General features: G+C 45.4%; 1 pseudogene; it reads right to left on the bottom strand.

The window, feature by feature from the left end:
* LOC123490548 overlaps positions 1–12,057 on the bottom strand; it is a 24,438-nt pseudogene extending 12,381 nt beyond the window's left edge.
* Between the last annotated feature and the right edge of the window lie 1,756 nt (positions 12,058–13,813).

Below are 13,813 nucleotides of genomic sequence, written 5' to 3' on the forward strand. Positions count from 1 at the left end.
CACCAGTTAACACAGTAGTTTACACCAGTTAACACAGTAGTTTATACCAGTTAACACAGTAGTTTATACACCAGTTAACACAGTAGTTTATACACCAGTTAACACAGTAGTATACACCAGTTAACACAGTAGTTTACACCAGTTAACACAGTAGTTTATACACCAGTTAACACAGTAGTATACACCAGTTAACACAGTAGTTTATACCAGTTAACACAGTAGTTTACACCAGTTAACACAGTAGTTTATACCAGTTAACACAGTAGTTTACGCACCAGTTAACACAGTAGTTTATACACCAGTTAACACAGTAGTTTATACCAGTTAACACAGTAGTTTATACACCAGTTAACACAGTAGTTTATACACCAGTTAACACAGTAGTATACACCAGTTAACACAGTAGTATACACCAGTTAACACAGTAGTTTATACCAGTTAACACAGTAGTTTACGCACCAGTTAACACAGTAGTTTATACACCAGTTAACACAGTAGTTTATACCAGTTAACACAGTAGTTTATACACCAGTTAACACAGTAATTTATACACCAGTTAACACAGTAGTTTACACCAGTTAACACAGTAGTTTATACACCAGTTAACACAGTAGTTTATACCAGTTAACACAGTAGTTTATACACCAGTTAACACAGTAGTTTATACACCAGTTAACACAGTAGTTTATACCAGTTAACACAGTAGTTTATACACCAGTTAACACAGTAGTTTATACACCTGCTAACACAGTAGTTTATACACCAGTTAACACAGTAGTTTATACCAGTTAACACAGTAGTTTATACACCAGTTAACACAGTAGTTTACACCAGTTAACACAGTAGTTTATACAACAGTTAACACAGTAGTTTACACACCAGTTAACACAGTAGTTTATACACCAGTTAACACAGTAGTTTATACACCAGTTAACACAGTAGTTTACAACAGTTAACACAGTAGTTTATACACCAGTTAACACAGTAGTTTATACCAGTTAACACAGTAGTTTATACACCAGTTAACACAGTAGTTTATACACCTGCTAACACAGTAGTTTATACACCAGTTAACACAGTAGTTTATACCAGTTAACACAGTAGTTTATACACCAGTTAACACAGTAGTTTATACACCAGTTAACACAGTAGTTTATACACCAGTTAACACAGTAGTTTACACCAGTTAACACAGTAGTTTACTGCACTCAGTTAACACAGTAGTTTATACACCAGTTAACACAGTAGTTTATACACCAGTTAACACAGTAGTTTATACCAGTTAACACAGTAGTTTACGCACCAGTTAACACAGTAGTTTATACACCAGTTAACACAGTAGTTTATACACCAGTTAACACAGTAGTTTATACACCAGTTAACACAGTAGTTTATACACCAGTTAACACAGTAGTTTATACACCAGTTAACACAGTAGTTTACACCAGTTAACACAGTAGTTTACGCACCAGTTAACACAGTAGTTTATACACCAGTTAACACAGTAGTTTACACCAGATAACACAGTAGTTTACACCAGTTAACACAGTAATTTACACCAGTTAACACAGTAGTTTACACCAGTTAACACAGTAGTTTACACCAGTTAACACAGTAGTTTATACACCAGTTAACACAGTAGTATACACCAGTTAACACAGTAGTTTATACACCAGTTAACACAGTAGTATACACCAGTTAACACAGTAGTTTATACACCAGTTAACACAGTAGTTTACACCAGTTAACACAGTAGTTTATACACCAGTTAACACAGTAGTTTACACACCAGTTAACACAGTAGTTTATACATCAGTTAACACAGTAGTTTACACCAGTTAACACAGTAGTTTATACACCAGTTAACACAGTAGTTTATACACCAGTTAACACAGTAGTTTATACACCAGTTAACACAGTAGTTTATACCAGTTAACACAGTAGTTTACGCACCAGTTAACACAGTAGTTTATACACCAGTTAACACAGTAGTTTATACACCAGTTAACACAGTAGTTTATACACCAGTTAACACAGTAGTTTATACACCAGTTAACACAGTAGTTTATACACCAGTTAACACAGTAGTTTACACCAGTTAACACAGTAGTTTACGCACCAGTTAACACAGTAGTTTATACACCAGTTAACACAGTAGTTTACACCAGATAACACAGTAGTTTACACCAGTTAACACAGTAGTTTACACCAGTTAACACAGTAGTTTACACCAGTTAACACAGTAGTATACACCAGTTAACACAGTAGTTTATACACCAGTTAACACAGTAGTTTACACCAGTTAACACAGTAGTTTACACCAGTTAACACAGTAGTTTACACCAGTTAACACAGTAGTATACACCAGTTAACACAGTAGTTTATACACCAGTTAACACAGTAGTTTATACACCAGTTAACACAGTAGTTTATACACCAGTTAACACAGTAGTTTATACACCAGTTAACACAGTAGTTTATACACCAGTTAACACAGTAGTTTACACCAGTTAACACAGTAGTTTACGCACCAGTTAACACAGTAGTTTATACACCAGTTAACACAGTAGTTTACACCAGATAACACAGTAGTTTACACCAGTTAACACAGTAGTTTACACCAGTTAACACAGTAGTTTATACACCAGTTAACACAGTAGTTTACACCAGTTAACACAGTAGTTTACGCACCAGTTAACACAGTAGTTTACACCAGTTAAACACAGTAGTTTATACACCAGTTAACACAGTAGTTTATACATCAGTTAACACAGTAGTTTATACACCAGTTAACACAGTAGTTTATACACCAGAAACAATAGTTTCACACAACAACCAAAAATTGCATCTTCAAAGTGGTGGGCATGTTGTGTGAAATCAAATGATACAAACTCCCAAAAAAATAAATGTTAATTGCAGGTTGTAAGGCAACAAAATAGGAAAAATGCCAAGGGGGGTGAATACTTTCGCAAGCCACTGTACCTACCTAACCTTAGTTGAATGCACTGACTGTAAGTCGCTCTGGATAAGAGCGTTTGCTAAATTACTAAAATGTAAAAATGTAAAACGCAAGGTGTCCTCACCATTAAGTAAGGATTATATCAGCATTATACAAATCTATTTCAAAGAGCATAACTTTCACATATAACGTCTGACCCAATGTCATCTAGGATTTCCATCAAAATAGAATTAAAGGAGTTACCAAACTAACTGCTTATCAGATTACATAAAGTACTATTAGTTACGCAATAGAACTGTACTCTGTGGTTAGAGTTCATATTCACATAACAGTCCTTCTACTGAAACTCAGAATCAGAATCGTAGAATCCCAGGATCAATCCATGGCCTGCAGCCAGAGAGACGTCTATTTGAGGAGAGTAAGAGACAGAACATTTCTGAATGGGTGGTGGGATGTTTGACTGAGGGGATGTTTGACTGAGGGGATGTTTGACTGAGGGGATGTTTGACTGAGGGGATGGGTGACTGAGGGGATGTTTGACTGAGGGGATGGGTGAGTGAGGGACTGACTGACTGAGGGAGTGACTGAGGGACTGAGGGGATGGGTGAGTGACTGAGGGGATGGGTGAGTGACTGAGGGGATGGGTGAGTGACTGAGGGGATGGGTGAGTGACTGACTGACTGACTGACTGAGGGACTGAGGGACTGACTGACTGACTGACTGAGGGGATGGATGAGTGAGGGACTGACTGACGACTGAGGGACTGACTGACTGACTGAGGGGATGGGTGAGTGAGGGAGTGACTGGCTGATTGACTGGGGGACTGACTGACTGAGGGACTGACTGACTGACTAGCTCACTGACTGACTGACTGAGGAGATGGGTGAGTGAAGGGACTGACTTAGGGGATGGGTGGGTGAGGGACTGACTGACTGACTGAGGGACTGACTGACTGACTGAGGGAGTGACTGACTGACTGACTGACTGAGGGACTGACTGACTGAGGGACTGACTGACTGACTGAGGGACTGACTGACTGACTGAGGAGGACTGACTGACTGACTGACTGAGGGACTGACTGAGGACTGACTGACTGACTGAGGACTGACTGACTGACTGAGGGAGTGACTGACTGACTGACTGACCGAGGGACTGACCGACTGACTGACTGACTGAGGGAGTGACTGACCGACTGAGGGAAACAATGACTGACTGACTGACTGACTGAGGGAGACTGACTGACGAGGACTGACTGACTGACTGAGGGACTGACTGACCGACTGAGGAGTGACTGACTGACTGACTGACTGAGGGACTGACTGACTGACTGACTGACTGAGGGACTGACCGACTGACTGAGGAGTGACTGACTGACTGACTGACTGACTGAGGGACTGACTGACTGACTGAGGGAGTGACTGACTGACTGACTGACTGAGGGAGTGACTGACTGACCGGACTGACTGAGGAGTGCACTGCGACTGACTGACTGACTGACTGAGGGAGTGACTGACTGACTGACTGACTGAGGGAGTGACTGACTGAGGGACTCACTGACTGACTGACTGACTGACTGAGGGAATGACTGACTGACTGACTGACTGACTGAGGGAGTGACTGACTGACTGACTGACTGAGGGACTGACTGACTGACTGACTGACTGACTGACTGAGGGAGTGACTGACTGACTGACTGACTGAGGGACTGACTGACTGACTGACTGACTGACTGAGGGAGTGACTGACTGACTGACTGACTGACTGAGGGACTCACTGACTGACTGACTGACTGACTGAGGGAGTGACTGACTGACTGAGGGAGTGACTGACTGACTGACTGACTGAGGGACTCACTGACTGACTGACTGACTGACTGAGGGAGTGACTGACTGACTGAGGGAGTGACTGACTGACTGACTGACTGAGGGAATGACTGACTGACTGACTGACTGAGGGAATGACTGACTGACTGACTGACTGAGGGAGTGACTGACTGACTGAGGGACTCACTGACTGACTGACTGACTGACTGAGGGACTCACTGACTGACTGACTGAGGGAATGACTGACTGACTGACTGACTGAGGGAGTGACTGACTGACTGAGGGAGTGACTGACTGACTGACTGACTGAGGGACTGACTGACTGACTGAGGGACTGACTGACTGACTGAGGACCGACGACTGACTGACTGACCGGAGAGAGTGACCGACTGACTGACTGACTGAGGGACCGACTGACTGACTGACTGAGGGAGTGACCGACTGACGACTGACTGACCCGAGGGACTCACTGACTGACTGACGACTGACTGAGGGAGTGTAGGGTGAATCAACCAGCTAGGGTGCTGTTTCAGACTGTTGGTTAATAGGGGTCAGGTGAATAATAACACTAGGGTGCGGTGTGTAGACTGTTGGTTAATATGGGTAGGTGATAAGTTAATTGAACTACTAGGGTGCTGAGTCAGACTGTGGTAATAGGGTCCAGGTGATAAGGTTAATCAAAGATAGGTGCGTGTGTAGCGACCGCCTGGTTAATAGGGGGTCCAGGTGATAAGGTTAACTCAACTAGCAGGGTGGGTGTCAGACTGTTGGAATAGGGGTCCAGGGTGATAAGAATCAAAGTAGGGGGTGGTAGACCGTTGGTTAAAGGTAGGTGATAAAGATAATCACAAGGTCAATAAATACACAGATTATGCACTGCATTACGTCATATAATACATATTAGTGAAATACGACAGTGTTACGAGCCACATGAGGGAGGTAGCAGTCAGTCGCTGTCACTGCATTCACCTGAGCACTACTGGTGCCCGCTATAGACAATCACAGGATGAAGAACAAGAGATGGAACCCTCGAACTTCAGGCGATAAACAAAATATTCACTGTTATATCTTAAGGTGGTTGTTGAATAAGCATTTATGAAATTGGACATATGATAAGGGATATAAGTATAATAGGAGGAAGACAAAGTTGCCCACAGACAGGAAAAAAAATAAAAATAATGTTGTAGACTGCATTAGCTCAAGGTGGGATGAGGAGAGGACAGTGTGGAGGACAGGAGAGGAGAGGAGAGGAGAGGAGAGGGAGGGAGAGGAGAGGAGAGGAGAGAGGAGAGGAGAGGGGGGGGGGGAGGAGAGGAGAGAGGGGGAAGGGAAGAGGAGGGGGAGAGGGAGGAGAGAGAGGGAGGAGGAGAGAGAGGAGAGGAGAGGAGAGGAGAGGGAGAGAGAGGAGAGGAGAGAGAGGAGAGGAGAGGAGAGGAGAGGAGAGGAGAGGAAAGGGGAGAGGAGAGGAGAGGAGAGGAGGTAGGAGAGGTAGGAGAGGAGGAGAGAGAGGAGAGGAGGGAGAGGAGAGGAGAGGGAGAGGAGAGGAAGGGAGAGGAGAGGAGAGGAGAGGAGAGGAGAGGGAGGGAGGGAAAAGGGGAGGAGAGGAGAGGAGAGGAGAGAGAGGAGAGGAGAGAGGGAGAGGAGAGGAGAGGAGAGGAGGAAGGAGAGGAGAGGAGAGGAGAGGAGAGGAGAGGAGAGGAGAGGAGAGGAGAGGAAAGGAAGAGGAGGGAGAGGGAGAGGAAAGAAGAGGAGAGGGAGGAGGGGTAGGAGAAGATAGGAGAGGAGGAGTAGAGGACAGGAGTGTGAGTGGCAGGAGAGGGACTGGACAGATGGAGGTTTGGGAATGAACTAGCAACTAAATAATGAATACATCTCCTTTTATGGTGATAGATAGGTAATTTATCTGTGTCAGCACCTGGTGCTCTCTGCCATCTGTGACTGAGTGAAGAGAGCAGGGAGCTGGGTTCGGTTTCACTATCTGGAGGTAGTTGGTGTCGTTGGTTCACCGTTAGAACACTGACGACTGATGTTGGTCCATTTCACTAATGCTCACTGGTGCCCTTGAGTAGGCTGTCACCCCAAATTTGAATCAGGTGTGAGGGGGAGAGGAGAGGAGAGGAGAGGAGAGGAGAGGAGAGGAGAGGAGAGGAGAGGAGAGGAGAGGAGAGGAGAGGAGAGGAGAGGGGGAGCGAAGAGGTTGAATCAGGTGTGCTTGTACAGTACCCGCAATGAATACAATTGAGAAACACAGATGAACACTATAACCTAAGTATCGTTCTTACCCGTGCAGTGAGATGTACCCAGCAAGGGTTCATGTCCGTTAAAATACAGTAGATGGTGTTTGATTTAACTTCCACTGGTGATATAGACCCTTTTCCACGATACGCGACGTCAGGCACAGACACGTGACTCTCATTGCCATCTGCGCCATTCAATTCAAATCAAATCAAATCTTATTTGTCACATACACGTGTTTTAGCAGATGTTATTGCGGGTGTATCGAAATGCTTTTGCTTCTAGCTCGACAGTGCAGTAATATCTAACAAGTAATATATAATAATTTCACAACATATACCAAGCACAAATTCTAGTAAAGAATGGGATTTAAGAATATATACATATATGGACAAGCAATGACAGAGCGGCATGGACTATGATACAGTAGAATATTATAGAATAGAATACAGTATATACATATGAGATGAGTAGGCAAGATATGTAAACATTATTAAAGTGACTAGTGTTCCATTTCTTAAAGTGGCCAGTGATTTCAATTGGCAGCAGCAGCTCTAATGTGCTAGTGATGGCTATTTAACAGTCTGTTGGCTTTGAGATAGAAGCGTTTTTTCATTCTCTCGTCCCAGCTTTGATGCACCTGTACTGACCTCGGCTTCTGGATGATAGACGGTGAACAGGCAGTTGGGTCCGGGTGGTTGATGTCCTTGATGATCTTTTTGGCCTTCCGTGACATCGGGTGCTGTAGGTGTCTTGGAGGGCGGGTAGTTTACCTCTGTTATGCGTTCGGCAGACCACCACCCTCTGGAGAGCCCTGCGGTGCGGGCGGTGCAGTTGCCGCACCAGGTGGTGATACAGCCCGACAGGATGCTCTCAATTGTGCATCTGTAAAAGTTTGTGAGGGTTTAGGTGGCCAAATTTCTTCAGCCTCCTGAGGTTGAAGAGGCTCTGTTGCGCCTTTTCACCACACTGTCTGCGTGGGTGGATCATTTCAGTTCTGTCAGTGATGTGTACGCAAGGAACCTGAAGCTTACCACCTTCTCCACTGCGGTCCCGTGGATGTGGATAGGGGTGTTCCCTCTGCTGTTTCCTGAAGTCCACGATCATCTCCTTTGTTTTGTTGACGTTGAGTCAGAGGTTATTTTCCTGGTACCACACTCCCAGAACCTCACCTTTTCGGTCCCTGTAGGCTGTCTCGTCATTGTTGGTAATCAAGCCTACTACTGTTGTGTCGTCTGCAAACTTGATGATTGAGTTGGAGGCTGTGCTTGGCCACGCAGTCATGGGTGAACAGGGAGTACAGGAGTGGGCTGAGCACGCACCCTTGTAGTGCCCCAGTGTTGGAGATGTTGTTTCCCAACCACCACCTGGGGGCGGCCCGTCAGGAAGTCCAGGACGAGTTGCACAGGGCGGGGTTCAGACCCAGGGCCTCGAAGCTTAATGATGAGCTTGGATGGTACTATGAGTGTTGAATGCTGAGCTATAGTCAATGAACACCATTCTTACATAGGTATTCCTCTTGTCCAGATGGGATAGGGCAGCCTAGATTTATGTTTTTATTACTTCTAAACAAAAATAACTTTTTGGGGTTCTCAAACGCACACATAATGTTTTGATTCTTGATTGAACAGTCACGAAGATTATATTTGGTTGTGATCTTTGCAAAATAACTATTTTGGATGCAGCAGTTGTTAGCTAGAATGCTAACGCTCATTGATATATATACGCTGTAGCAAAAGCTAGCAAAGAGCCATTTTACTTGTTGAAGTATAATGCAGTTGATTTGCGATGACAACACAAACATTATATTAAGCAGGACATTCATACGAGCCTTAAAAATCCAATTATAATCCAAAAGTAGTGTGAAATGCACTCATAAGCAACACGTAAATAGAGGATATTTCTGCAGGCGTTCTATAAGAACTCCCCCCTTGTTCTGCCACCAACTTGCGCGCATCGCCATCGTGCGGCAACGCTTCGCGAAACACAGAACGGGGGTCTATACAGTAGATTCTTATTGGTCAGGATATAGTTCTTACCCGTGTGAGGTCCATGCCCAGTTTTAGCTGTGACAGCAGGTGAAGGATAATGTTCCTTTGGTCCTCTCTAACTCCCAGGTCCTCCCTCTCATTGTCCTCTGTGTCTGTGGTCTCTTCACTGGGGTCTATAGACTCTGGGGGGTGGGCCTGCTGGGGCGAAACAACAAAACAAAGGGGTTGGAGGACAGAGTTACAGTACTGGGGGGGGGGGAGACACAACACACAACACACAATACACAATACACAATACACAATATACAATACACAATACACAACACACAACACACAACACACAATACACAACACACAATACACACCACACAATACACACCACACAATACACAACACACAACACACAACACACAATACACAATACACAATACACAATACACAATACACAACACACAACACACAATATACAACACACAACACACAACACACAACACACAATATACAATACACAATACACAATACACAATACACAACACACAGCACACAACACACAACACACAATACACAACACACATCACACAAAACACAATACACAACACACAACACACACCACACAATACACAACACACAATACAAAATACACAACACACACAATACACAACACACACACAAAACACACATGGCGCCGCATAAATGTAGGTTGCTCCATAGTATTTAGAGAATGGCTGTAATGCGTGGGTAACTGCACCACAGGGTTACTGGTGTGACTACCTGTTATTAAAGCTTGTTCGGAAAACATTCCTGAAAGCTAGCACATGATCCAGATTTCCTCAGTGCTCACTCCCCCTGCCTCCCCATGCCTCCCCCTGCCTCCCCATGCCTCCCATGCCTCCTGCCTCCTCCCTTCCTCAGCCTCCCCCTGCCTCCCCCTGCCTCCCCCATGCCTCCCATGCCTCCTGCCTCCCTCTCCCCTCCCTCAGCCTCCCCCTGCCTCCCCCTGCCTCCCATGCCTCCCATGCCTCCCTCCCCTCAGCCTCCCCTGCCTCCCCCTGCCTCCCCCTTGCCTCCTGTCTCCCCTCCACCACCCTGCCTCCCTGTGCCTCCCCCTTCCTCCCCTCCACCTCCCCCTGTCTCCCTCCACCTCCCCCCTGCTCTCCACCTGTCTCCCCCTGTCCTCAGAGCACTTTAAGGCAGCTAATGCATTTGGTTTCTTCAGCAACAGCTCATTTTAGACTGCTATATTGTTCCAAATGCATAATGTAAGGAAGTAGCGTGGAAGTATGTGGCCCAAAGCATTCTGGGAGCTGAAAAAGCCTTGCTCTCTCCCTCTCTCTTACTCTATCTCTCTATCACACACACACACACACACACACAGAGACACACACACACACAGACACACACAGACACACACACACAGACACACACACTCTCTCTCCTCACTCTATTCCTGTCTTTCTATCTCACTCTCTTTTTCTCTCTCTCTCTCAGGACTGTTTTTCCTCTCCACATGTTCAGTGTCAGAGTGGAGAAATGGAGTCAGTCATGTGACATACCTAGAGGCCTCTCTCTCTCTCTCCTCTCTCTCTCTCTCTCTCTCTCCTCTCCTCTCTTTCTCTCTCTCTCTCTCTCTCTCTCTCTCTCTCTTTCTCTCTCCTCTCTCTCTCTGAAGACAGAGGTTATTTATTTCCAAGCAACACTGGAATGTCAGTAACTCAGTAAGATCCTCACAAGGGAAGCCATTAAAGAGAGCTTCACTACAGTGTTTAATAAGACACAGGAAGTTAGACATTACAGACACAGTCAGCACTAAAATACACTCCCCCTTGTCTCTTCCTAAACGTTCTCCCTTTTCACACCCAATATCCTCTCCCCTCCATCTCTCACATCTCCATCTCGCTCTCTCTATCTCTCTTTCTCCCCTCTGCATCTCTCCCTCTCTGGTCTCTCTCTCTCTCTCTCCCTTTCTCTCTCTCCCTTCATCTCTCTCTCATTCCCCTCTCTCTCTCTCTCTCTCTCTCTCTCTCTCTCTCTCTCTCTCTCGCTCTGTCTCTCTCTCTCTCTCTCTCTCTCTCTCTCGTCTCTCTCTCTCTCTCTCTCTCTCTCTCTCTCTCTCTCTCTCTCCCCCCCCCCCCTCTCTCTCTCTCTCTCTCTCTCTCTCTCTCTCTCTCTCTCTCTCTCTCTCTCTCTCTCTGTCTCTCTGTCTCTCTCTCTCTCTCTCTCTCTCTCTCTCTCTCTCTCTCTCTCTCTCTCTCTCTCTCTCTGTGTCTCTCTCTCTCTCTCTCTCTCTCTCTCTCTCTCTCTCTCTATCGCGAGCTAGAGAGAGATGTAGAAATAGATTATCCTACTGTTACCGTCATCATCACTTCCTGGAATAACATATAAGCACAGCTGCATCCCAAATGGAACCATATTCCCTATAAAGTGCACTACTTTTAACCAAGGTCCATAAGGCTCTGGTCAAAAGTAGTGCACTATGTAGGGAATAGGGTACCATTTGATACACAGCCCCACTCTCACTCAGCAGCTCTGAGACACAAACTTTCCCTCTGAGTCTGAACACACAGACTTCAGACAGAACAGAGAGAGAGAGAGGGGAGAGCTCTCCCTAAACTAAAATGATCCAGCTGCTAAAAAGTCAACAATAACACCACTATCTAGAATAATAATCAAGACAGCCATAACAGAACAGACAAACTCACACTCATTATGAGACCAGGAGTGGAGAAGAGTCCACAGTCTGTCTATAACAAATAAAGTTTCCAAGAGCAACAAAACTTATCTCAGTCTCTTCAGGGCACAAACAAACTCTCTCTCTCTCTCTCTCTCTCTCTCTCTCTCTCTCTCTCTCTCTCTCCCTCTCTCTTTCTTATCTTGGTGCCCAGTCTCACTCTGTGTCCGGGTTAAGGAAGCAGATAAGCTCTGTAGCAGCCGTTAGTCTATCTGTTCCCACCCTGTCCACCCTCTCTCTCCTCCCCACACTCAGACTCACGTTGCTGGGCTGACATGCAACCGGCGGTGCCTTGCTCTGGGTCTTGCCGAATTTCCACATATCCACCATCCAGAGAGAGAGAGAGAAAGAGAGAGAGAGATCGATGGAATAAAGAGGGACTGAGAGAGAGAGAGAGAGAGAGAGAGAGAGAGAGAGAGAGAGAGAGAGAGAGAGAGAGAGAGAGAGAGAGAGAGTGAAAGAGAAAGAAATACCCAGAAGAGCAGAACCGCCTGACTAGCGTCTCAGTGGTATGTTACAACTGAAGACCAGGAGAGAGGGAAGGAGGGAAGGAGGGAGGAGAGAAGAAGGAGGAGAGGAGGGTGAGTGACATTGTTCACAGGAGGTGGGGATTGAGAGAGAGAACGTGAGATGGATAAAAGAAGGAGAGAAAGACAGAAATAGAGAGAGATAGAGAGAAAGCAGCGGTAGAGGGATGGCTGCTGCCTGATACACGTCTAATGGAGAGATTACTAGTGATGCTGACAATCCCTCTATAGGCTCCTCCCTTCATCAATCCCTCCCTCTGCTCCTCCCTTCATCCATCCATCCCTCCCCCCTCTCTTCATCCCTCCCTCTATCCCTTCCTCTCTCTCAGCCACACCCACTCCATCATATCCCTGCCTCTTTCCTAAGTCCCTTCCTACTTTCCTCTCCTCCATCCCTCCAGCCCCCTCTCCCGTGATGATGAGATGGAACAGGCCAGTTTATTACCAGTGTGTGGGCTACTATGAAGCTGCAGCTTAGAGCTCTCTCTCTCTCTCTCTCTCTCTCTCTCTCTCTCTCTCTCTCTCTCTCTCTCGCTCCCTCTCTCTCTCTTGCTTTCTGTTTCTCTCTCTCTCTCTCTCTCTCTCTCTCTCTCTTGCTTTCTGTTTGCTCTCTTCTCTCTTTCTCTCTCTCTCTCTCTCTCTCTCTCTCTCTCTCTCTCTCTCTCTCTCTCTTGCTCTGTCTCTCTCTCTCTCTCTCTCTTGCTTTCTGTTTCTCTCTTTCCCTCTCTCTCTCTCTCTCTCTCTCTCTCTCTCTATCTCTTGCTTTCTGTTTCTCTCTCTCTCTCTCTCTCTCTCTCTCTCTTCTCTCTCTCTCTCTCTCTCTCTCTCTCTCTCTTGCTTTCTGTTTCTCTCTCTCTCTCTCTCTCTCTACTCTCTCTCTCTCTCTCTTGCTTTCTGTTTCTCTCTCTCTCTCCCTCTCTCTCTCTCTCTCGCTCTCTCTTGCTTTCTGTTTCTCTCTCTCTCTCTCTCTCTCTCTCTCTCTCTCTCTCTCTCTTGCTTTCTGTTTCTCTCTCCCTCTCTCCCTCTCTCCCTCTTTCTACCTTTACTCTCTTTCCCTCTATCCATCTGTGATGACACCTTTACTCACTACATGTCCATAGCTCACATTCACTATATCCAAATATAATTTGTTCTCAAAGACTTACCTGGCACAGATTCAATAACATAAGTGTTTCTCTCTCTCACAGGGCTTCTCAACAACAACAAACTCAGAACTTGACTTCCTCCCCTTTAAGGGTTAATAGGTTAATGTACAGTGAGGGAAAAAAGTATTTGATCCCCTGCTGATTTTGTACGTTTGCCCACTGACAAAGAAATGATCAGTCTATAATTTTAATGGTAGGTTTATTTGAACAGTCAAAGACAGAATAACAACAAAAAAATCCAGAAAAACGCATGTAAAAAATGTTATAAATTGATTTGCATTTTAATGAGGGAAATAAGTATTTAACCCCCTCTCAATCAGAAAGATTTCTGGCTCCCAGGTGTCTTTTATACAGGTAACGAGCTGAGATTAGGGGCACACTCTTAAAGGGAGTGCTCCTAATCTC

This window comes from Coregonus clupeaformis, unplaced genomic scaffold, assembly GCF_020615455.1.
Source record: "Coregonus clupeaformis isolate EN_2021a unplaced genomic scaffold, ASM2061545v1 scaf4127, whole genome shotgun sequence".
Classification (NCBI taxonomy): Eukaryota; Metazoa; Chordata; class Actinopteri; order Salmoniformes; family Salmonidae; genus Coregonus; species Coregonus clupeaformis.